The following is a 17,181-nucleotide window of genomic DNA, read 5'->3' as shown; positions in this document are numbered from 1 at the left end:
GGGGGAAGGGCTAAAGTGTCACTTAAGTAAGGCACCCCCAATTCTTCATGTCCCACTAAACTAGAAGTGCCACGTGGGACGCCTAGCAAACATTTCAGGAATGCATTCTCTGCTACATGTGAATCATCTGTGGTAGCGTGCCCCCATATTTCGCTACCATAAGAAGCTTCTGCAACACTCTTGGCCTGATAGATCTTTAGAAGAGCTGCAGTAGGTCTCTTTCCTAATTTTGAGGCAAAATAAATGATACCCACATTCACCTGTACCAGGTCTCTCCTCTTTCTTTGTTTTAAAGGGTCCCATTTCATCTGCTCATCCATTACAACCACTAAGTACGAAATGTTTTCGGGTTTGAGGTACTTTAGCAGAACCAACCCGAAATTGATATGATTTTTTGGGATGGCACCCACCTGTATAACGCTAGTGAAAGGTGTTGCTGCCCAACTTTAATTTTTACTTTACATTACTCTTTCACCTTCCAAAGTCATGCTTGCACCATTTAATAATGATATCTTCAGCCTGGCTCAGTGCCATCTCACCATCAATCACTATCAGTATTATCTTCACATTTCCAACATTCAAATATGTTATGTTATGTTATGTTATGTTACGTAACTCTTATATAGCGCATGGCTACCCCAGCAACGAGGCATCCCAGCGCTTGCAGACAGGTCCAATCACATAACAGCCGGAGAAATGCGGCAGGATATCTATTCACTGCGGAACCCTAAATAGAAGAAAACAGCCAAGTTTTTACTTGTTTTCGAAAATGTAGGTGGTTTGTGATGGAACGTACACCTAAAGGAATAGAGTTCCAGAGTTTTGGGGCCCGAAACCTAAAAGAGCGTCCACCAACTCTGCACCTCCGAATCTTGATGGTACAAGCAAGGAAGAGGTCCGCAGACCGGAGTGCACGCTGTGGAACATAGAAGGAACAGATTCCTTGCAAGATTTTAGGACCTAGACAATGTAACATTCTATGCATAACACACAAGGTTTTAAATTGAATGCGTTGTTTTACGGGCAGCCAATGGAGCCTTCGCAAAACCTGAGAGGTATGGCAACGTCTTGGTAAGCCGAACAGGGTACGAGCTGCCGCGTTCTGAGCTTTCTGTAGTCTATTGATGACTGTCAGATTGGACCCAAGCATTAATACATTGCAATAGTCCAGATGGGATAAGACCATAGCCTGGACAATTGTCTGACGGGTGGAAGGTTCAAAGAAGCCAAGAATAGGTTTCAGAGAGCGCAGGCGGCCATAGCAAGTACCAGCTATCCTCTTCGCATGGGAATCCAGGGTGAGAGCATCATCTAAGATCACACCCAGATTCTTAACTTCCTTCTTGGGCATAGGCGGTGAGCCCAATGTAGGGGGCCACCACCACTCGTCCCACTTTTGGGTGTCCGGGCCGACCAGGAGGACTTCAGTCTTAGATGAATTTAACTGCAAACAGTTCTCCGTAAGCCAGCTGGAAATGGCCATGATATCCTCTTGGAATTTGGCTTGATCACCCACGATGTTGTTAGAGAAGGTGAAGATCAGCTGTGTATCGTCCGCATAAGATATTAGTTCGATGTTACGTTCCCTGGCCAATGTGGCCAGGGGGCGGACATACACATTAAACAGCGTGGGGCTGAGGGCAGAGCCCTGTGGAACACCACAGCCTAATGGAAAACTGCCAGATGAGTACGGGGGAGCATGAACCTGGAAGGAACGGTCAGATAGAAATGACACGAACCAGTCCAGAGCATCATCTCTGACACCTATCTCCCATAGCCTCCTAACTAGGATCCCATGGGAGACGGTGTCAAACGCCGCACTCAAATCTAGCAGCACCACAGCTGAAATTGGCAAAAATATGATTTTGCCAATGCATAAATTTGGTTTCTTCCATCGTGCTAACCAGCCCACTCAAAAAGTCAGTAACGTCATTGCTTGTTTATTCTCACAGGTATTAAATGTACTCCATTATAGAGTTCTACCTTTCTTCTGGTCTATTCATATACTCGTCAAGTGGGCACTCCTAAATGCACTTTATTGCAAGTTGTGTGTTTATCTGGAAGGTCAGACCGAAACACATGAAGAATCAAAAAACAATTAGGTTTGGGGGCTTTTTCAAGGCACCCACAATTAAAAATGCGTAACAGAACAGTTCAAAGACATGAAACCTTGATCAGGTAGACAAAACAAGGGCCTCTGCACTAGACGTTTTAAGCATTTTAACAAGGAGATGAATAAATCAGCGATATCTGCTAGGAAAACAATCAAAATAGAATGGCGTTGTTGTGGTAAAAGCTATCAAATAACCAAAACATACAGTTTCATAAAATAATTTATGATGGTGTCTCATCTTAATGTCCGATACTCATTTTACCTGCCTAAGCAGATATTTGGAGTTCCAACAATGCTGGGGCTGCTGTGGGGTCCACAATGGACCCTTGAATGGACTCGAGTCACCAAATTCATTCATCATGTATTACTCACCCCCTTTTGATCGGATGTAACACGATAGCTTCAATACCCAAGCTAATCAACATTTTTCCACATCTTCTGTGAGAAGCAACTTACAAAGAGTCTTGAAATTCAAATAAGACCATATCACTCTTTCCTTATTTCAATTTCCAAACTGACAAACATACTTGTGTGAGTCCTGTACTTATGCAAAAACAACAGTTGATGGGCAGAATGCAGAACAATGTCATACATTCACCCCAGTACAGAGATCTGGGCCTAATTCATCGTTTTTTTGCTCACCATGCCATTCCAGTATGAACCCAGCCATATGCAAATCAGTCTTGACCCTGTGTCTCATGGGAACAGTCCAGCCTGAACTTCCAAGCGAGGTCTCCCTGGACTGGAAGCAAGCATCCTAGGACCGGTTTTGGGGTTTCACCCCTCTTCAGCCAGGATAGCTTGATTCCAGTGGCATGGAGAGCACAGGACCCACGTCTGGGCATACCCATCCCACTCTGTGACTGGGGGTGAATCTTTTGCCAATGTGCAACATTCCGTCCATCACCTTGTGTGTTTTGCTGTTCGCCCTATGTGGGAAGGGTATGCCCAGACTTCACTACACCACTGGAGTCAAGCTATCCTGGCTGATGACGGCCGATAGCCAGAAACAGTTCGGGCTGGGCTGTTCCCATGAGGCACAGGGTCAAGACTGATTTGCATATGGCCATGTTTGAACTGGGGTGGCGTGTTGAGCAAAATAACGATGGATTAAACCCAAATCCGTGACTGGGGGTGAATGTTTTGCCAATGTGCAACATTCCGTCCATCACCTTGTGTGTTTTGAGTCCTGTACTTACACGTGCTGTAGTGAAGTTTGAGTGCCAGTTTGTGTGTGTGAATGCTTGTGTATGTGCGCATATGTTTGGGTGGGTGAGACAGTGCTCAGTAGAGCATTACTAACGAGGAAGTACAGGACCCAGAACTATTCACCTGATGGGTTACAGTCCTTGAAATGTAGTACCGACAAGTCATTTGTATGACACAAAACATATTAATGATGTTAACAGTTGCTGTATTGCTCACTAAGCATATTCTGTTGATAACTAGTGTAGAAGCTACTACTCTATTCATATTTCTATCCTTTATGAACAATATCAACTGATGCCATGAATACTTGCAAGGAACGTGATTGAAATTGAAGCTTTATTATCCGATCAATGTGTCCCCTTTGAAAATCTTTTACAAATTTTTAGGAAAAATCTTCTAAAATGTAACTTACAGTCAACAGAAGAATACGCATTGTGTCTCATTTTCACTCTGAACGTCATTTAAAGTATATCCAGCAAATTCACAGCACAATAAATATTAGTTATTCTTTCCTTGTACTGACACAATTCTCAATAGCGTCTGAATAAAATAGGCAATGGTTTTCGTAGTGAATCTCTTTTTGCTGCTGTTGATGTAAGTAAATCGGTTTTGATAGCAGAGAGTTGTTGTTTCTTAAGCCTATCTGACATGGTTTTCTATTAATAGTTTGCTCAGCAATAATTAATTATGCCACTGAAAATGATACAATACCAGAAAGGGTAAATGCAGTCATGCTGAGTGTCAGGAAACCCGACTCCATTAATTTCCATAACTGATTTCATGTGATCAGATAGATTTTCCTTTTAGCTAATGCTTTGCATGTTAGATAACAGCAGTTATTGCTCTATGAAGTATAAATACACGGGCACCATAGTAAGCCATTTGTGCAATCGAGCATCAATGTTCTGCTCCAAAGCTGCCAGAAAAACCTCAACACTCCAGTGATGGAAGGCGGTAGACACGAGACAAGTCAACTAAGCGACACATGATCACGGCCAAGACAGAGAGAAACACATCAATATAGTAGTAAGGACTGAGGCATACCCTTGCACAATGTATATACTGCATTCGAGAACCAGGCATGGGTCACACAGTAGAAAAAAGGAAGCATCATTTTTCAGTATCAAAACTGCATTTCAGCCAAAGGCGTCGAAGAAGGGTAGATGCTGGACGCCCCACCAGGAGCATGGAACGTGTCTGCTCATCCTTGGTGAACTAAACAACTCTGGCTAAGCTGGCAAGACCCCAAAGACCAATTGAGTGAGGAGTGCAAAATATAGCATAGGTTACAAGAAGAACATGACAAGTGTTGCATCATGAGAGAAAATCAGGGAACTCGGAAAGGCGGACCTATTTTCACAAAACCATTTATCAGTGTGGTGTACTGTGCACGCAGAATACGAAACACATGTGTGACAAGTGCTTAACATTTTCTTGAAAACACATGACTTTATGTGACTTTGTTGTTCTTTTGTATCCTTTTTCATTAAATATGTCTTTCTATTTTCGTATAGATATGTTAATATTTTATTTTCCAAAAATAATACTTTAAACTCTCACAATCATCTTAGAATTCCAGTAAGAAGACAAAAATAAAGTGACCTGATAATCGCAGTTGCTGGAATTTGGGCTTCTATGCGGATTTATTATCTCAGTCATGTTTTACTGCACAGTTTATTGCGTGCACCTACTCGAAAAGTTCACTTCCTTGTAAATTTTACATTTTTCATCGCCATCTATTTGAAAAAGATCATATAAAATGGCACTCTCAAAATATTACAGGTTTGAAAATTCACCACCCAATCATTGCAGATCCATATTGGCCTTGATAGAAGAACTGAAAGGGTATGGCGAACTATGCCTTTATAATGGAAATCATTGTATGCAATCATAGTAAACAGGTCAAAATTCACCAAAACAGTGCTTGCCTGATAACAGGCCTCCTTACATCTGTCCCTCGATTTACATATTTTGTCCACTTTTAATATGTTGCCTATTTTGTTTCGTGCCACACACTGTACTGCATTTGTAAGGTATCAAGTGTTTTTTTTCAGATAGTTCTAAATATCTCCAAAGTTGTGCTACCCCAATAAATATCCTTTCCTATGTAACATCCTCTTAGTACTCACAATTTTCTACACAGTGTTTCGGATATTATCATGCTAATTTTATTTGTTTGCACCATGCCAGTGCTGGTTTTTCTAAACATTTCATTTTCAATTTAGGTAATCATGTTATATGATTTTGTTTTTAGATGACATTTCTACAGTTAATTTACTGTGATTGTCGAGTGTCCAGTATGTAAAAGCTTATGGGACTATATCAGGTTTAGAGTTAATCAGACAACTCTACGAAAGTTACAGTTGTTTAAAATCTGATTTTTCTACATGACCTACAGCTCCTTGGCATAGTGTTTGCATGTAATCCAAAATTGTTTCAGTCTCAGAGTTGACTGCCTAATTGGAAATGTATCCTCCTTACAAAATTGGAAAAATAGAACAACAAATGTAATTCACTTGTCTGCCTTATAAAATAGCATGTTTCAACCTAATGGAAAGTCCTAAGTGTAACCTGGTATTGCAGATCATTTCCATGTCATTATTATTCTCCGTGGCACTTTTATTTCATGTTCCTCTTCCTTCTGAATTATTGTTGTTCGTTTTATACTTTTTTATAACAGAAGGATGCAATGCCAGACCCACACACTCAACATGCGAGTACATTAGCCTGGCCGGTGGTGTGATTAAAGCAGTTTCATGCCTCTACCGGGCCATTAGATGGGACACCACGAAGCCGCTGGAGAAAATGAAGCACAAGTGGGAGACCGACCTGGGTAACCCCTTAGAAGATAAGGACTGGGAAAATACACTCCAGAGGACCACTAAGGTCTCCCGTAACGAACGCTTCCAATTAATTAGCTTCGACACTTTACACCAGGCTTACTTCACCCCAGTTAGAATTAACCGGTTCTTTCACAGGGATGGCGCAGGCTGCCCACGCTGTGGAGAAAAGGGTGCCGAATATATTCATATGATGTGGAGTTGCCCACACAAAGAACCATATTGGCAGGAAGTGACCCGGGAAACAGCACAAATCACAGGGAGGGTAGTACCATGCACACCAAGCCACGTGCTGCTCAACCTGTTCCCACACACAGCGAAGACCAAAGTAACGGCAAGGGTCCAGTACTTGGCCTTCGTATTGGCATAGCGAGAACTGACCACCGGATGGAAGTCCCAGAGGAGCCCCAGAGCTCCAAAATGGAAGCGTGAATGAGAAAAATGGGCAGGCTGTGAACATAGAATGCTTCTCAGGAATGCAAAACGGGGAATAGGACGATTGGAAAGGGCACAGGCTTGAGGAGTGCTACTAGCTGACATAAGGAATGAGAAGCACGAATCAGCGCCTAGCACACCACAGGGGCTGTCTCATCCTGCCAGCCCAGCTCAATCAGTTCATAGAGAAGAAGCAACCTGAGTAACATGGGGGGAATCATCACTGTGACCTAATGGACCCGGGGGAAGGAACAAGGCCCAACACCACTAGAAAATATAGAAAGTGACCCTGACCAGACACCCACACTTCAAAGAGTCATAGGTTTCCTAGTCGACAGCAGATGGGAGGAGGGGCGGGAGGTGGGTTGGGGGCTGGGGGGTGTTAGCCTATAAAACGGTAACATGGAGCCACCGTTAATAAGCATAGGACACATAAGGAATCAATAAGTTAATGCAATTATACTGAGTAAAGTGGGCAATGTAACCCAGCCCGACAACACCGTTGAAATACTAGGAATATTGAAAGCTTTAAAATGTATAATCACCAACTGATGCAAGAAATGAAAATGCCAATAAAGTTTGTTTAAAAAAAAAAGGATGCATTGCCAGGACAGTGAACAGGGTCAATGTGTGTGAGGAGAGGAGGGAATGTAATGGAACATATTAGGAGAGTATAAAATAGATGTAAGCAGAAGTGAGAACACCTGCGTGCAGCTAAGAGTGAGAGGTACAAAATCAAAGTATGCTAAACCATGATCTTATTGAGAGTATACATTAGTACCTGTGCATGGACGGTAAGCCAATAACCTAGAGTGTTGTTGGTCTACCTATTACTCAAGTAAACCTGAGTAACACGTTTAATGGTTCTGTTGCTTGTTCTGAAATTAGACATTGTTTTTGGTGGACCTAATCAGAATAGTGCAAGGATAGTGAAGGAAGACTTTCCTTTGCTGGATGTGTTCTAGATACAGACAGACCTCATGGCAAGAGCTGTGAGCTTTTGAAGATCTGTTGTTGCTATGTCAGACTCATCTTACTGCTCTATTCAATCTCCAATAACCAAATGCAAGGCAAATATTACTGGTTTGAAAAGGCATAGAGGTCTGGCAAGTACCATTTGTATGCACAGATTAACAAAGAAGCTGGTGCACTGTTTAATTATAATGAAAGCAAATTAGAAGTTGATAGGTAATCAGAACAAGACCTAGTATGAATTTGAATGGAATGAGCACCAACAGGTAGTGTATAGCAGAGATGTCCGAGGATACTGGTAATTGGTGAGCAGGGAATCGTCTAGCCATCACATAGAATCAACAAACAATGTAAATGGCAAATATATATATATATATATATCCGTGGGTGTTTTGACAATATGTCCAAGTTAACACCTTTCAATGTACACTCACATCCAGCATAAAAATCTACACACACAACCTGATTTTTAAAAGTTTTCCAAATTTAAATAAGGCTTTTCTGCTCTAAGAGTCAAAGGAAGACAATTCCATAGTTTAGCAGCTACCACTGAAAAAAGCGCTCATCCCCAGAGTAGTTCAGCAAAATCGGGGAACAGTGACACGCCTAATGTTCCAAAATGTGCATGCCTCCTCCCCAAAGGTGTTCACAGAATCTATGACCTCCTGCCGAAAGGTTGCCTTCTCTGCACCACTGAGATTCTATGGAGACAGATCATGTAGCTGCCTGTGGTGTTTGACCACAAATTTAAATACAAACATTGTCTCCTGCATGGTGAAGTTCCATTTCCTCTTGATTATTGTGGTATGCATCCAAGAGGCTTGATGTGGTTTCTGGTAAAGAGAGGGTCACATATTCTAGTGGAGGCAGATAGAGCCTAGGATATGGGCTGTATTTATGCTTATAGATGAACAGGTGTAAGGTGTGTGTGATTTGGCTTGAGAGAGCGCAATTTGAATATAAAGTATATCGTAGCCATATTTAGACGTATATGTTATAAACGTAGGAATGAAATGCATATCGTAATGTGAAGTTGATGACTATAGCATAAAGTCAATTAAAGTGATATTATGGTATAGGAAACGTAAATGTATTTACACGTTAAACATGCATTAGATTTAGAAGGCTCGTATACGTAGTGGGCTAATGTAGAAATGCCTACGAACAGTAGAACGTGCAGAGTAGAATTCATGTACGTGTGTAGCTTTAAATGCAGAAACGGCGAGAAATGTAACATGGAGAAATGGGCAAGAAGCATACACACAACGATAACCAATGAGAGTAATTTATATTCTATGTATTAAGGTTTATATTCTACGAAATTGTATTCTATGTAAGATGTATTCACGCATGAACGAAGTATTTGGTAAATACGATTATATATATAAATGTATGCTAAAAGTTATACTGTGGAGAAGAAGTTTGTAGGAATGCTAGAAGAGTTTAGGTCATTTGTGATTATAACCTGACTGACCAAGGGTTCGCAGGAGTGTAGTCCAATGTATGTAATTTAGTGGGCTCACAGGAGTCGTGAATAGTTTTCACATGAAGGTGCGAGCCGAAGAGTCTAGCATTTGTTAGATTTAAGGTGACAAATGTCGAACGAAGTTTATTGCCTAAACAGGAGAGGAGGCGATTGGAATTTGAGCTTTGTTTTGAATGACCATTCACAGGATCTAGTAAGGTCAAAGAAATAGCTGTATGTTAAAGTCTTGTTTAAGTTCATTTGACTCTTGATCTGAAAGTGTCAACTAAAAATCGCCAACAAGAAGATGAAGATGACATCTAAGGAGAAGGGTCAACCTAACGGACGACGCAAAGAGATGAAGCAATGGAAAGAGCCAGAAACTGACATCATCGGGGAAAGTCCGTGGTGGGCGTCAAGGGGCGTTCCACCCACACTGTGATTGTGTATTTTAGGGACAGCACCCCGGGGATAAGATAGCGAAGGCGAAGGCGAGAGGCAAGTTAGAGGGGTAGATGCCTTGAGCAGATGCGCTGAGAGAGATCAGAGCGCAAGGGAGCAGTAGGCCGAGGACCCTTAGAAGAGCGGATGGGTAGGCAGAGAGGGTACTGCTTCTTAAACTTAAGTTACCTTTAGAGGCTAAGAGAGTTTGAACTTCTTTGGAAGTCAAACTGCTGACACCTTTTTAGGGTACCAGGAACTTGCGAAATAGGGATGTCACCTAGTATAGAGTAGGGACAGATTTAACTTGATTATTTTCTCTTTCTGTAGATGACGCAAAGGAACCACTTCACATCGAAGCTTTAAATTGCTGATTTTGGAATTGACTTTGTATTTTGTATACTTGAGATTTACCCTGAGAGGATTGTATTCGCATTCAAATTTGACTTTATATAAAAACCTTAAAACTTTATCAGTTGTAAGTGGTTCTTCAGAGTGGCGTCAGTTAATGGGGTTTAACTAAACCTATGTGGGAGTTGTCTTTTACTCAACGACAGATACTAGCGGTCCAAAATTAACGAATGAGATAAATTATTAATTCGATCATAAATTGATACCAAAATCTCATTCCCCGCAGTTGGTAGCAGAGTATGATGGTTATCTTCTTGAGGAAGACAACCTAGGCCAGGTTTAGTTTACCCCAAGGTTCCTAGTCATCGACGACCAGAAGACGAATCCCTGCCGAAGAAGGTGCTGACGGTGCGTCGAGAGAAAAGCAGCAGAATCGGTCGAGAGTGAGTATAAGGGTCATGCGTTGTAAGATTGCGGTGTTTTATGTTGTTCCTGTGTTGTAATGTCAAGCGGAGTTGAATGCCTGTAGTGTGATTGAGGGAAGGTTGTGAGCGCGCGCAACCGGATAAAATCTTATGTCCAGAGGGCTTAAGTGGTTCGGGTGTATCGAACACCCAGAGTAATTTGTCTACCATTTAATGGGGGTCATGAGGTACCATTGATCGCCCGCAGACCGATGATAGGGGGAGCGTTTGAGTGAGTGTATGAGTAAACGCATGCTGGTCGTACGTTTACTGTGTGAAAGTAACCTATCAGTTGAGGTGAACGTCTGACCGTACGAGGAAAGACGTCTCGCCAGTTGAGGTGGCAATTACAGTTAGACTGTGGCCGTACAGTCAGAGAAAAGTGATCGCTTGGACGGAAGTAGTCATTTTTCGGCGTATGAATGAAACGCATGTGAGATCGCGAGACGAGTTGAGAAACGAAGGAAATTGCTGCAGAGGGAACAAGTGACGTCAGCGTAGAGTCGCGCTGAGATTGGTCAGTCGGCGTAGAACAGCGTTGAGATAGGCTGACTAGCGAGAGTCGCACCGGGATTGGTGGTTGTCATCGGGACGTAAATAAGGAAGAGAATTAATAAGGGAAAATCGTAGATCAAAATGAAGTGCTTTAAGGGTTTAAGAAAGATCTTTAGGAAGAATAGAAGAAACTTATATGCCGGAGAAGAAGCTCCACCAGAAGGCACACCAGCTTATCATATGGCAGTAAATGTAGGCTTACACTCGATATTATGGATTTCGGAGTGGAATAGGCTAACAGAAGGAGAAAAGGAATTGACGTTTCCGAGATTCGGAACGTTTAAGCTAGACGTGTTGAACCAATTGAAAGCGGTAATGCTTGCAACAAGACCTCTACCGAGGCCAACACAATTCGAAGCTCTTAGTGCATGGTTTAGAGCAGCACACGCAAAAGGTGTAAAGAGGCGTCAAGAAAGAGTGAGACGATCAGTAAAGGCATTACAGGATGCTAAATGGGATGAGGAAGCTAAGAAGTGGAGAGTGCAAAAGATAGAAGCAGACAAACTGTTCACCATGATAGAAGCTACGGGAGAAAAGAAACCCCTAGAAGAGGAAGACGAGGATAGCGAAACGGAAGAAGAACTGTTAGAGAGGCTGTTAACAGAGAGACCACCTCCGTATAGCGGTGAATCCGCAAGTCCCATATTACAGCAAGGGGAAGGAGCTAGATGGGGAGAATATAAATCGATCCCAGTAACAGAGTGGGACTCCAACAAGAGTGAAGAAATACCCCAAACTAGTTCCGAACAGAGAGTAGTGGGAAGATTCGTGGTCCAGAAGGTGCCAGAGACGCAATGTGCAAGGTCGTACCAAATGCCAGACGCTTTACAAGTACCTGTTACCATAGGCCCTATTGTGTCAATCTACAACCCAGAGGGGGTCCAGCAGGAGGAACAGGCACGATGGGACAGGGAAAGGGCAGAGATGGAGAATAGGAATAACGCGATGAATCCTCAAGGACAGAGATTAGCACCAGTAAGTCGGAGTACCCCATTAGATTCCGCAACGGGTCCCTGGATAGAACAAGGGGGTCAAAGAGGATCGATGGATTTGAGGGGACCAAAACCGAAATCCTATAAGGAATTAAGGGAATATCTGAAAGAATGGGACACTGCTGAGGAGGCTAGGAATAAAAGTTTAGAAACAGGAGCTGAATGGAGAGACCAGGATAACAAGGTCCTCTCTCATTGTGGAGCTGGCGAAAGCAGCCCAGAGTGGGAGAGAGGGAGTCAAGGAAGCAGAAGAGATAATTGCCCTACCATTAGTGGCAATAGGCAAATGTGCGATGACAGGAGTGCAGGGTGTGGCGAAGTGCCTCGCGTCACCTTTAGTGAAGGAGAACGAAGGACGCAGGAATACCGGAACACTTTCAGATGCACACACCATACTCCGGATGAAAATGTGCAACATTGGAATCACGGAAACATGGAGAGTCCCGAAGCGTCTCGACATGCATCCGGTGATAGTGGACGAAGTCATGAGAATTTAGGGAGTCGCGAAACGTCTCGCCATACATCCGGTGATCACGAAAGAGATCGCGGGAGCATGGAGAGCCATGAAGGACCTTATCGTCTGTTAAGTGATACCAGACAGCAAGGGAGTTACAGTGGTTTAGAACAGCACGGAGGATCTTATCTTGTATCCGGAGAAACCGAACCGAAAAGACGGAGTGTAGGATTAAGGGATGGAGTATTGTTCCACCACACCCCAAGGGAAGATGGAAAGGCTTGGGATTTAGAGAGGTGGGAACAAAGAGATGGAAGAAAGATTCCTCATAACTCACCTGTGCTCAGGCGTAGGGCGCATAGTGGAGGAGAGAGGGATGCAAGAGAACAACCTAGGACTGACGTACTGAAAGCCGAAATAAAAGCGAGACGCATAGATGTAATGAGTTTAAAATCAGACTTAGATGAAATAATTGACGGCACAGTGGCAATCGAGAGGTTAGAGCTGTACGCTCCAGATGAGATACTGTTTTTATCCAAGGATGTTACTCGAAAGGCAAGAGCAGCTCATGAAAAGTTATCTGAACTGGCTGACAAGTACATGATAGACATATCACGAACTAAGGCTTTGCAGGCCAATCATAGGCTGAATTGCACGGATCTAGACTTAGATGAGCGCAGAACGATTGGGCTGAGAGTACACATAAGGGAATTGGTCATGTGTATTAGAATTTGGAGAGATCTGGATAGATGGGAGGAAAGATGGTCCAAGAAGGGATCTGTCAGACGGAGTACACTTGTGAAGTCTCAGGATACAGACCTAATGCGAATGGAAGCTTTTCCTTTGCGAGAAATCGCGAACGGAAACTACGTGCATGTACCGTGGAGTAGGGGGGATTTAGCGGCATTCACTAATTCCTTCCCGAAACTTAGAGAAAATCCCGTTGAGTGGTACAAGCAGGTAGAGAGATTCGTGAAGATCTCTAAGGTTCTCTGGATCGATTTGAACACATTGTTCGATATCGTGGTACCCGGAGATTTGTGGACGGCATGCAAACTTAGTATTGAATGGCCCACTTGTGAGCCTCAGAGAGATACCCAGACAGGTGGTCCATCAGACAGAGTCATGGAAAAATACGAAAGGGTAATAACATGGCTGAAAGAGAAAGTGCCGGTGCAAGACATAGACTGGGTTAAGATAGATCGAACAACTCAGGAGCCTAAAGAGACAGTTCACGAGTTCTATGAGAGGTTACTGAAAGCATTCAAACAGTATAGTGGGTTGGACGTAATGGATCCTAAGGACATAGGACAGTTTGTGTCGAAGTTTGTTCTCGGACTGAGACCAGACATAAGCCTAATGATTCAACAGCACTTGATCTGTTGGCAGAACAAACCTTTAGACGAAATTCTGAGGTATGCAAGATACTGTAGCGATGAGATAGACTCGAAGGCGAAGAAGCTCAAGGAAAAGTTAATGTTAGTACAGATGCAAGCAGCTGGAAAGGGTGGACAGCGACAGCAGGGAACAGGAGCGCAAGCAAAGAAACAGAATAATCAGAGCAGAGAAGAGGAAGAAAGACCGAGACCGAGAATGGATATCGCAACACTGAAAAGGACAACCAGGTGTCATCAGTGTAACGAGGTGGGACATTGGAGACGCGAGTGTCCTTACAATATTGAGACAGGGGAATTAGAACAGGAGGAGGAAGAGGTACAGAACAACGTGGTTAAGGGAGCAACAGTCCCGAAGGGAAAGTTTATCAAAGGGGGGACTCAGACTCCTCGAGCCCCGTTTCCTCAACCGCCTCGAATTGCGAATGGAGGGAAAACCTACAGACAAATGCCATTATTCGTAGGAGGAGAAGAATGCTACTACGTTGATCCTCTTACAGGGCAACGAGTGAATAGGGAAGAAGACTGTACTTTAGGAGCAGCCCTGGAAGTAGATCAGAGAGGACCATACGTAGAAGCTGAAGTAGCTGGATGTCCTACAACCTTTTTGGTGGATACGGGAGCCACTCGATCCACGTTGAGATCAGCGGTAGTCCCAGGTCTGCCGATATCAGGAGAAATGATTCAGGTGGTAGGAGTCGCAAACAAGAGGATGACGAATCCTCTGACAGAACCAGTGTCAGTAAAGATAGGGAATTACAGTGACGAGCATCAGTTTGTGATCTGTGATTCTAGCCCGGTGTGTTTGTTAGGAAGAGATCTGTTGTGTAAACTGAATTGCACAATACATTGCACACCTGAAGGAGTAGAAGTACAGACCAACGATGAAGATGCTGATTTTAAAGTCATGAAGTCGCAGGAATGCGTGGAACTATATCCTACCTTAACAGTGGAGGAACTTCCACAGGACTTGAGGGAGAAAGTGTCAGCTGAAGTGTGGGATTTTACTGGAGAAGAAATAGGATTGATCAAAGGAGTAGAACCAGTAAAGATCTTGGTAAGACTCAATGCCGAATATCCAAGAACACCACAGTACAAGTTGACACCAGAGACGATTGCAGGAATAAAGCCTGTGATCGAATCCATGATTAAACAGGGAATACTGAAGGAGATCGTGGGTAGTCCATGTAACTCACCGATTATGGGTTTACAGAAGCCTAGTGGAAAATACAGAATAGTGCAGGATCTTCGAAAGATTAATAATATCGTTGTCTCATGTTGTCCAGTGGTACCGAATCCATCAGTGATATTATTTCAGATACCGTTCCAAGCTGAATGGTTCACCGTGATAGATTTGTGTCAGGCTTTCTTTTCGATTCCTTTAGATGAAGATAGCCAGTATCTTTTCGCTTTTAAGCTGGAAGATCGCGTTTTAACATGGTGTCGTATCCCTCAGGGGTATACAGAAAGCCCATCGATTTTTAACCAGCTTTTAAAGAGAAATCTTGAAAGTCTAGTACTGCCCAAGAACTCAGTTCTAGTCCAGTACATAGACGACCTCCTAGTTGCGTCAGAAACAGAGGAAGCTTGCAGAGAAGACACCATCACCTTGTTAAATCCCTTGGCCAAGAACGGGCACAAGGTGTCACCAAGTAAATTGCAATATTGTAAGACTGAAGTGCAATACTTGGGCCACAGGATCGAAAAGGGGAAACGGAAGGTGTCTCCAGACAGAATAGAGGCGATTATGAAAATGAACGCGCCTACCACACAAAGAGAGGTCAGAATGTTTCTAGGCATGGTTGGTTATTGTCGGCAGTGGATAGCAAATTTTTCACTGAAGGCAAAACCTTTATTACAACTGACGCACAAAGGAGTGAGTGATCCGGTACCATGGGACAAAGACTGTTTGATGGCGTTTTTGCAGCTGAGGGAGGACTTATGTCGTGCCCCGGCTCTAGGAATGCCTGATTACACAAAACCATTTTTGCTTTACTGCTGCGAAAGAGAGGGATGCGCTTTAGCGGTTTTAGCTCAGATCCACGGAGATGCGCGTAGGCCAGTGGCGTACTTTTCGGCTACATTAGATCCAGTAGCCGCAGCGTTGCCCGGATGTCTCAAATCCGTAGCTGCAACGGGTGTCAGCATTGAGAGATCGGAAAGCGTGGTGATGGGACATCAGTTAGTGGTGTATGTACCGCATTCTGTGGAATTGTTAATGACCAGGACGAAGACTCAGCATCTGACGAATAGTAGGCTCACACGCTACGAGCAGGTCATACTGGCTGCCGAGAATGTGACCCTAAAAAGATGCTCCGTCTTGAATCCTGCTACCTTGATGCCACTTCCGAATGAAGTGGAAGATGAAAATTGTACAGATCATGACTGCCTTGATGTGACTGAACTATGCACCAAACCGAGACCCGATATCGTAGATGAGCCATTGACTGACCCTGATGAAATTTTCTTTGTTGATGGTTCATGCGTAAGAGACGATATCGGTCAGCTGAGAGCAGCTTATGCAGTTTGCACGATTACCAGAGTTGTAGAAGCCGCTTGCCTGGAAGGAGTACACTCCGCACAGGTAGCTGAAATTGTTGCTTTGACTCGTGCTTGCTTAGCAGGCGACAAACTTCGAGTCACCATATACACCGATAGCCAGTATGGTTTCGGGGTAGTTCATGATTATGGGCAGTTATGGTCTCAAAGAGGTTACATGACCTCCTCGGGTTCTCCCATTAGGAATGGAGAATTCGTGAGACTTTTGTTAGAAGCATTGCAAGGTCCGTCAGCCATAGCCGTTGTCAAATGTGCCGCGCACACGAAGAACGTAGACTTTGTGTCGCAGGGCAATCGCTATGCTGATGAAGTAGCACGTTATTGTGCAGAACAAGGATATTCTCACACTGATGTGAAAGTGGGGGGAATTCAAGAAAGAACTGAATTGACAATGTTGTTAGACACACAGGAGAATGCACCAGATGATGAGAAAAAGGGCTGGGAAACAGCGGGTTGTGAGAAAAGCGAGATGAATTTTTGGGTTTCTGCCGATGGGAGAGCAGTTTTACCAAATGAGCTTGTTAGTCCAATGGCAAGGAAATTGCATGGATCAGCACACATAGGAAGAGATGCAATGGTGAGAGTATTCAGACAAACGTGGTTTAATCCTAAGTTTAGAGTAGCGGCAGAAGCAGTATGTCAGCGATGCGCGATTTGTCAGCAACTAAACGTGGGAAAGAGAACACCAGTTACATTGAGTCACATAGGAAGGTCTGGGGGGCCTTTCAATAGAATGCAGCTTGATTTTATAGAAATGCCTCCATGTAACAGACTCAGATACGTTTTAGTGATTGTCTGTATATTTTCTAGATGGGTTGAGGCTTACCCTACACGTAGATGCGATACACTTACAGTAGCGAAACTGTTACTTAGAGAGTTAATACCGAGGTTTGGGGTGCCATCCTCTTTGGAATCGGACAGAGGAACTCATTTCAAC

General features: G+C 43.5%; 1 protein-coding gene across 5 annotated transcripts in view; it reads right to left on the bottom strand.

The window, feature by feature from the left end:
• ATP2B2 (ATPase plasma membrane Ca2+ transporting 2) overlaps positions 1-17,181 on the bottom strand; it is a 1,489,679-nt gene that overhangs the window by 1,248,698 nt on the left and 223,800 nt on the right. The window lies entirely within an intron of this gene.

This window comes from Lissotriton vulgaris, chromosome 9 (genome assembly GCF_964263255.1).
Source record: "Lissotriton vulgaris chromosome 9, aLisVul1.2, whole genome shotgun sequence".
NCBI lineage: Eukaryota > Metazoa > Chordata > Amphibia > Caudata > Salamandridae > Lissotriton > Lissotriton vulgaris.
The sequence above is the reverse complement of the archived record's forward strand: the minus strand, read 5'-3'. Positions and strand labels throughout refer to the sequence as shown.